Genomic DNA, 8,180 nt, shown 5'->3' on the forward strand with positions numbered 1-8,180 from the left:
GGGACTGACTGGATTTTGGTGGAGTTTCAAATTAGTCCTGGCTCATGGCATAGCTGAACCCCCTGGTTGCATGTCCTCCATTCTCCTCCTCTTCCTTCTCCTGACTGTTCATGCCAGGGGCCCATGACTTGGGCTTTTGGGAGGTATCCACAGCGGCATGCGGGCTGGTGGTGGCTTCTTTGCCAAGTATGGCATGCAAAGCTCTTTATAAAAGGGGTAGGTCTGCAGCTTGGCACCCGATCAACTGTTGGCCTCCCTGGCCGCCTGGTATTCCTGCTACAATTCCTTTGGTTTCAGGCCATACTGCTGCTGCTGATCCCTGTTGTACCCCTTCTCCTGCATCCCCCGTGCAATCTACTTGTACATATCTATGTTTCTATAGCTAGTCCATAGTTGTGCTTGCACAGGTTTCAGAGTAACAGCCGTGTTAGTCTGTATTCACAAAAAGAAAAGGAGTACTTGTGGCACCTTAGAGACTAACCAATTTATTTGAGCATGAGCTTTCGTGAGCTACAACTCACTTCATCGGATGCAAACTGTGGAAACTGCAGAAGACATTATATACACACAGAGACCATGAAACAATACCTCCTCCCACCCCACTGTCCTGCTGGTAATAGCTTATCTAAAGTGATCATCAAGTTGGGCCATTTCCAGCACAAATCCAGGTTCTCTCACCCTCCGCCCCCCCGCACACAAACTCACTCTCCTGCTGGTAATAGCCCATCCAAAGTGACAACTCTCTTCACAATGTGTATGATAATCAAGGTGGGCCATTTCCTGCACAAATCCAGATTCTCTCACTCCCTCACCCCCCTCCAAAAACCACACACACAAACTCACTCTCCTGCTGGTAATAGCTTATCCAAAGTGACCACTCTCCCTACAATGTGCATGGTAATCAAGGTGGGCCATGTCCAGCACAAATCCAGGCTCTCTCACCCCCCGCCCCTTCCCGAGGGGACACACACACACAAACTCACTCTCCTGCTGGCAATAGCTCATCCAAACTGACCACTCTCCAAGTTTAAACAGAACGTCTGGGGAGGGGGGGGTAGGAAAAAACAAGGGGAAATAGGCTACCTTGCATAATGACTTAGCCACTCCCAGTCTCTATTTAAGCCTAAATTAATAGTATCCAATTTGCAAATGAATTCCAATTCAGCAGTTTCTCGCTGGAGTCTGGATTTGAAGTTTTTTTGTTTTAAGATAGTGACCTTCATGTCTGTGATTGCGTGACCAGAGAGATTGAAGTGTTCTCCGACTGGTTTATGAATGTTATAATTCTTGACATCTGATTTGTGTCCTTTTATTCTTTTACGTACAGACTGTCCAGTTTGACCAATGTAAATGGCAGAGGGGCATTGCTGGCACATGATGGCATATATCACACTGGTGGACGTGCAGGTGAACGAGCCTCTGATAGTGTGGCTGATGTTATTAGGCCCTGTGATGGTGTCCCCTGAATAGATATGTGGGCACAGTCGGCAACGGGCTTTGTTGCAAGGATAAGTTCCTGGGTTAGTGGTTCTGTTGTGTGGTTGTGGTTGTTGGTGAGTATTTGCTTAAGGTTGCGGGGCTGTCTGTAGGCAAGGACTGGCCTGTCTCCCAAGATTTGTGAGAGTGTTGGGTCATCCTTCAGGATAGGTTGTAGATCCTTAATAACGCGTTGGAGGGATTTTAGTTGGGGGCTGAAGGTGACGGCTAGTGGCGTTCTGTTATTTTCTTTGTTAGGCCTGTCCTGTAGTAGGTGACTTCTGGGAACTCTTCTGGCTCTATCAATCTATTTCTTCACTTCCGCAGGTGGGTATTGTAGTTGTAAGAAAGCTTGACACAGATCTTGTAGGTGTTTGTCTCTTTCTGAGGGGTTGGAGCAAATGCGGTTGTATCACAGAGCTTGGCTGTAGACGATGGATCGTGTGGTGTGGTCAGGGTGAAAGCTGGAGGCATGCAGGTAGGAATAGTAGTCAGTAGGTTTCCGGTATAGGGTGGTGTTTATGTGACCATTGTTTATTAGCACTGTAGTGTCCAGGAAGTGGATCTCTTGTGTGGACTGGACCAGGCTGAGGTTGATGGTGGGATGAAAGCTGTTGAAATCATGGTGGAATTCCTCAAGGGCTTCTTTTCCATGGGTCCAGATGATGAAGATGTCATCAATATAGCGCAAGTAGAGTAGGGGCTTTAGGGGACGAGAGCTGAGAAAGCATTGTTCTAAATCAGCCATAAAAATGTTGGCATACTGTGGGGCCATGCGGGTACCCATAGCAGTGCCGCTGATCTGAAGGTATACATTGTCCCCAAATGTAAAATAGTTATGGATAAGGACAAAGTCACAAAGTTCAGCCACCAGGTTAGCCGTGACATTATCGAGGATAGTATTCTTGATGGCTTGTAGTCCATCTTTGTGTGGAATGTTGGTGTAGAGGGCTTCTACATCCATAGTGGCCAGGATGGTGTTATCAGGAAGATCACCGATGGATTGAAGTTTCCTCAGGAAGTCAGTGGTGTCTCAAAGGTAGCTGGGAGTGCTGGTAGCGTAGGGCCTGAGGAGGGAGTCTACATAGCCAGACAATCCTGCTGTCAGGGTGCCAATGCCTGAGATGATGGGGCACCCAGGATTTCCAGGTTTATGGATCTTGGGTAGTAGATAGAATATCCCAGGTCGGGGTTCCAGGGGTGTGTCTGTGCGGATTTGATCTTGTGCTTTTTCAGGAAGTTTCTTGAGCAAATGCTGTAGTTGCTTTTGGTAACTCTCAGTGGGATCATAGGGTAGTGGCTTGTAGAAACTCGTGTTGGAGAGCTGCCGAGCAGCTTCTTGTTCATATTCCGACCTATTCATGATGACAACAGCACCTCCTTTGTCAGCCTTTTTGATTATGATGTCAGAGTTGTTTCTGTCTCTTCTCTCCACACATCCAGGAGATCCACTAACTGTCTACTCCAAGCAAGAGCACATCTGGATCATGTAGCTGGCATGGTCAGCTGGGCAGTTGTGCACAACAGTCAAGAGCTGATGGGTGTGCTCTCCAAACTGGACAATCAAGAAAAGGCATTTCAAAAATTTGAAAAGCTTTAAAGAGTGGTGTGGCCTTCCAATCTCTGTCACCATTGGGCAGTAGAGTTCACAATTCTGACAAGAATAGTCAGTATTGGATAGTGTTGGACAGTCGCTGGAGGACTTTTAGGGTTGATATACGTAATGCAGTGTCTACCTTCATGCTGCATTGTCTTCAATACATCAGACATTGCTCCATAGCGCTAGGGGAGGTGGTATTTATACGTTGGCATCTTGGAGAGCTTTCAGTGGGAGACATGTTTAAAAGTAGATGTATGCAGCATTAGGTCAATGGAAGTCATCTTTCATCAACCTAAATTTGTAGTGTAGATTAGCCTTACTCAGTGTCACAGAGAGGGTCAGTATCAGTGAGGCTTAGAACTCATGAATTCCTATTTTGTGCTGAATCTAGTATTCAAGTAGAAATAGGGAAGGACTGCAACAAAAGTTCCAAATGTCAATGGGGGAGGAGTAGTAATCCATTTGATATCCCTGTAAATCAAACTGGGTTCTTTCTGCTTCATACTTTACTAGCCATCACCAGTACATAAATAAATTTTATATTTTGGCTCAGATTGTCAAAGGCATTTAGGTGCTTAGATATATTTGATGATTTGGGCCTTAGTGTTTAGTTAGAAATTAGAGTCTTATGCTACACAGGCTACAATGGAATTATTATGCAGAGTACCTCAGAGTACCCCCTTCATGGACCAGGACCCCACTGTGCTAGGCTCTGTACAAACACAGAAGAAGAGATGGTACCAACAAGAATAAGACTTGCTTATTTTTGCAGTCATAGGCCATGTCTACATAGCAAACAAAGGTAGGGTTTTTTCAACTGAATTAGCCCCATTGAGTTAGTTTGACATAAACTATGTCTACATGGGTTTTCCAACTGACACCTTTACAACTATATTGGCCCAGTGGATCCATGGGTGTTAAGGAGACTTTCTTAGCATGTTAACTCAATTGAGCCAACTTCCCTGGGGAAAAAAACAAAAAACCTCTTTTCATAGTGTAGTCATACTCTTTGTGGTTCTGCAGCGTTTATATTATCTGGGTGAAATTCATCTCATTGGAGGACCTCTGCACTACTTAAGCCCTGAAAGAAAATCCAGAGTTGCACAAACTGCATAGCCCTACAGAGAAATCTCTACACGCTTGGTGCATTTCAGAGAGGTACTCTGTGCAAGCCAAATAGGCTGGTGTGTAAGGGAGACGAGGGTTTGCTCAGAGTGATGCCATTGGTATCAGGTTTGCACAGATCTGGTGGCTCAGAAACATCATATGGAGAGGAGTGAGCCACTATTCCAGCCAATTCTGATATATGTGTGCTCCCAACTTGTACACCCACATCATGATCTGAGCACATGCAAGTCTGGTGCATACAACAGCTCATTAACATTTGTGTATTTTAAAAAAATCTAATCCTATTAGTTTAAATCAGCCTCAGCTGTACATCCACTGTGTTATTTCAGTCCTGGTTTCTGCAGATCAAGAATATTTTGTGAAGTTCTTGTACCCAAAGAACAGAAGAGAAGACCTTCTTAATCTGTAAATAAAAGGATCCAGCCGGTATCACCCATGTGCATTCATAAAATGTCTACACATTGAGAAAAACTAAGTGTTTTAAAGTTACCGAAGTTTCCTCCCACATTCTAATGCATTTCTTAAATGCACTGTATCCTTCAATTTGTAGTAAATTGCACCTGCATGAGGCCTGGCACTATACTAGTAGCTGGATCCAGGAAGTAAGCGCTCTTCCTCGCTCCGAAGCACATTCTTAAGTGCTTGTCTGGGCTGAGGCCCATAAGCACATTTCTTCTGTATGACTAAGGCAAGTTTCAGGGTTTAATATTGACAATGCTTTTCTGCATATACATTTGTTAAATGTTGACTGCAATGTACTTGTAAATATTAAACTGTCTTAAAGTCAGAAAAGTCATAAATAAATGTAATTACCAACTAAAAGTTATTACTTAAATGTTAAAAGAAAAGGAGTACTTGTGGCACCTTAGAGACTAACCAATTTGTTTGAGCATCCGATGAAGTGAGGTGTAGCTCACGAAAGCTTATGCTCAAATAAATTGGTTAGTCTCTAAGGTGCCACAAGTATTCCTTTTCTTTTTGCGAATACAGACTAACACGGCTGTTACTCTGAAAACTACTTAAATGTAGTTAGTAGTATAGATTACCACCATTTTATTATCATAAATCAGGCTTTCTTCCAAGAATCCTTTGCACATATACACATTTTTCACATTAATCTTTTAAAATCTATTATTAAATTTAGAAATGTGTTGTGAATGCTGGTGCTGTCAACTAAAATCAGTTATTCATCTGCCATATTTAATACCATCAATTACATTGCAATTTTCCCCACACTTGTTCTGTGCTTATCATCAGTGTTGCCAAAGAAAGCATTTCCTCAATATAGAAATAATTATCAGTTCACATTTTGTGCACACAGAACTTCCCTGAAGTCAGGGAGATTTTGTCTGGCTAAGGAGCGCAAAAAATCAGCCTTTGTGTTAATTTTCCAGAAAACAAAAGGTCATATTTTGCTATTGAGTTTTAAGTAGTACTGCCCAATAAAGGCAACAGGTCTGATTCTACTCTCATCAGCAGTAACCACACTGGCGTCAAAAGAGTTAAATCGTTGTTGTTGTTGTTTGTATTATAGTGTGATTGGTGTATGTTTTTACTCTGTAATGGTTTAAGACCATTGTTTATTGTAGTTTATATTACAGTGTAAAAACATATAAAGAGACATTCCAAAGAATTTACAACCTAAATAGACTATATAAAGGTGGAAGAAAAAGTATTATCTCCATTTTACAGATGGGAAACCGATTCACAGATTAAGTGATTTGCCCAAGGTCACAAAGGAAGCCTAATGAAATCAGCATTGCTAACATTGCTTATTTAACAGAAACATCAGCTCGGGTCTTCCCTACTTTTGCTGGAATCACAGAGGATGCATATTGTTAGGATTGTTAGGTCTCACAACTTATGGGGCAGTGGTGTTGAATCTATAACACACACTTCCTTTTTCCAGAATGTTAGTTACTAGACAGTAAGAGAGGCTACCAGAACAAGCAAAACTGTAGGTTGAGGTCTGATTAAAAATTCATTCCCTTCTTAATTTACACTCTTAGTAGAAGTCAGCAGTGCGCTGGTTCTCCAGTCATCCATCCTGTAGCTTAGAGAGGATTCAAATTTCTACTGTAAAAAAAGGTGCAAGGGAAAAAACAAACAAAAACAAATGCTTTCAGACCTTCTACACATTTCATAAAGGATAAAAAAAAACAAAAAAAAACCCCAAAACCACCACCAAAAACATACACCCATTTTTTTAAAGGTCACCTTTTAAGACTTCTCACAAAAAACCCAAATCATACTTAGTCATCTGATATGTTAATTTTTATGTATGATCCAGTAATATTAAAAATGTTCATCTCTAGATCCATTCACTCTATCAATTTCCAAACTGGACCTTTCTGTGAGTCTTAAGACAGAACAAAGTGATATTTTAATAAATATAATAACCACATTGACATGAAACATTTCAGGAACATGAAAAACATTTGACTAAACAGCACAAAGACTAGAAAAGCAACTGTTAAGTTATATTACTAATTTGGAGAGAGAAAAATTATGTTAATGAGGTTCAGTCTTGTTGTACTACTATATTGATCAGTGGCATTGTCAGGTTAAAATAAACAAATATGCTTACTTATATGATAGACACCACCCTCTGTTAAATGAAGTAATTTTGAAAAACACTGAGATTTTCAAAAGTTGGTTAGTCGTTGTTTCTCATACTGGACAATAAGAATAAAATAGTCTGTTTGACTTTCGATCATAAACCATTTCTATTCACTTTCAGCTTCTCATGCACTACACACATATTTGAGTTACAAATCCCCTAGGGTTTGTCCTGATAGTATGTCATAATATAGGTAACTTCTATATTTTACAAAGGTTCAGTGCCTTGTGATGAAAGCAAATAATTAGATTAGATTTACTCCCTGTGACAAAGCTCTGTCCTTGCCTCCGTGGGTCCCGTGTTTCCTGGCGGATTTCGCTAGCCTCAGAGGCTCACTGTGACCCTCCACATAACCCTTCTCTCTCTAGACACAAAGGTCACAGTCTACTGAGCCATTTTCATCATAAGCCAGCAAGGGAGGTGAGGACAAGTTATTCTTCCTTGCACAGGCTCTGTTGTCTCCAAGTCTCAGTGATTAATCAGGGGGCAAAGATTGGGGGGGGAGCCTGGGCCCACCCTCTACTCTGAGCTCCAGCCCAGGGACCTTAACAGTATCAGCTATGGTAGCTGACCTTTTAGAAACATGACATGTACAATTCCCTGGGCTATTTCCCCCACAGCAGCCCTCACTTCCCCCTTACCTCAGGGCCCCCTTCCTTGTGCCTGATATGGTGTGTACTACTCAGTCTCTCCAACAGCACAACTTCCTCCCACAGCTCCTGATATGCACACCCACCTGACTAACTGGGAGGCTTTTAACTAGTTTCAGCCAGCCCCTGATTGGCTTCAGGTGTCCCAATCAACCTAGCATTCTCCTTGCCTTCTGGAAAGTTCTTATTTGGCCCCAAATGTCTTAATTGACCTGGAGCAGCTGCCATTTCACTTAACCTGGTACCAAGGATTTGTTTAGCCTGGAGCTAATATATCTATCTCCCACTACTTTTCTATAGCCATCTGGCCTTGCCCCGTCACATCCCCTGATTTCTTCTGGAACTGCATAGTACTCCCTTGTAAAAATTTCTTAGCAGTGACCCTAGTGCTAATGGTAACTCCACTGAAAAATGTAAGGATCAGCTGATCAGCACTCGATAACAAACTTTCAGTAGGAAATGGGTATTCCTCAGCTCCCTGATTAGGAGCAAGGTGGCTTTTGTAAAAATAACTAGATACATGAACATTTTATCAAAACAAATGTATTTGTAATTTTTATTCAAATATTTTCCGCTTAAAGAATGGATATTTCCCCCACCTTCCCTCCCTGCCATTAAGAAAAACAAACACAAACCACTGGACTTCTTAATGGAGTTCTCAACACTTACTTTGCTATGCCTTGAATTACATATTTCCTGGGACTAC

Source organism: Lepidochelys kempii, chromosome 5 (assembly GCF_965140285.1).
Source record: "Lepidochelys kempii isolate rLepKem1 chromosome 5, rLepKem1.hap1, whole genome shotgun sequence".
NCBI classification, from domain to species: Eukaryota; Metazoa; Chordata; order Testudines; family Cheloniidae; genus Lepidochelys; species Lepidochelys kempii.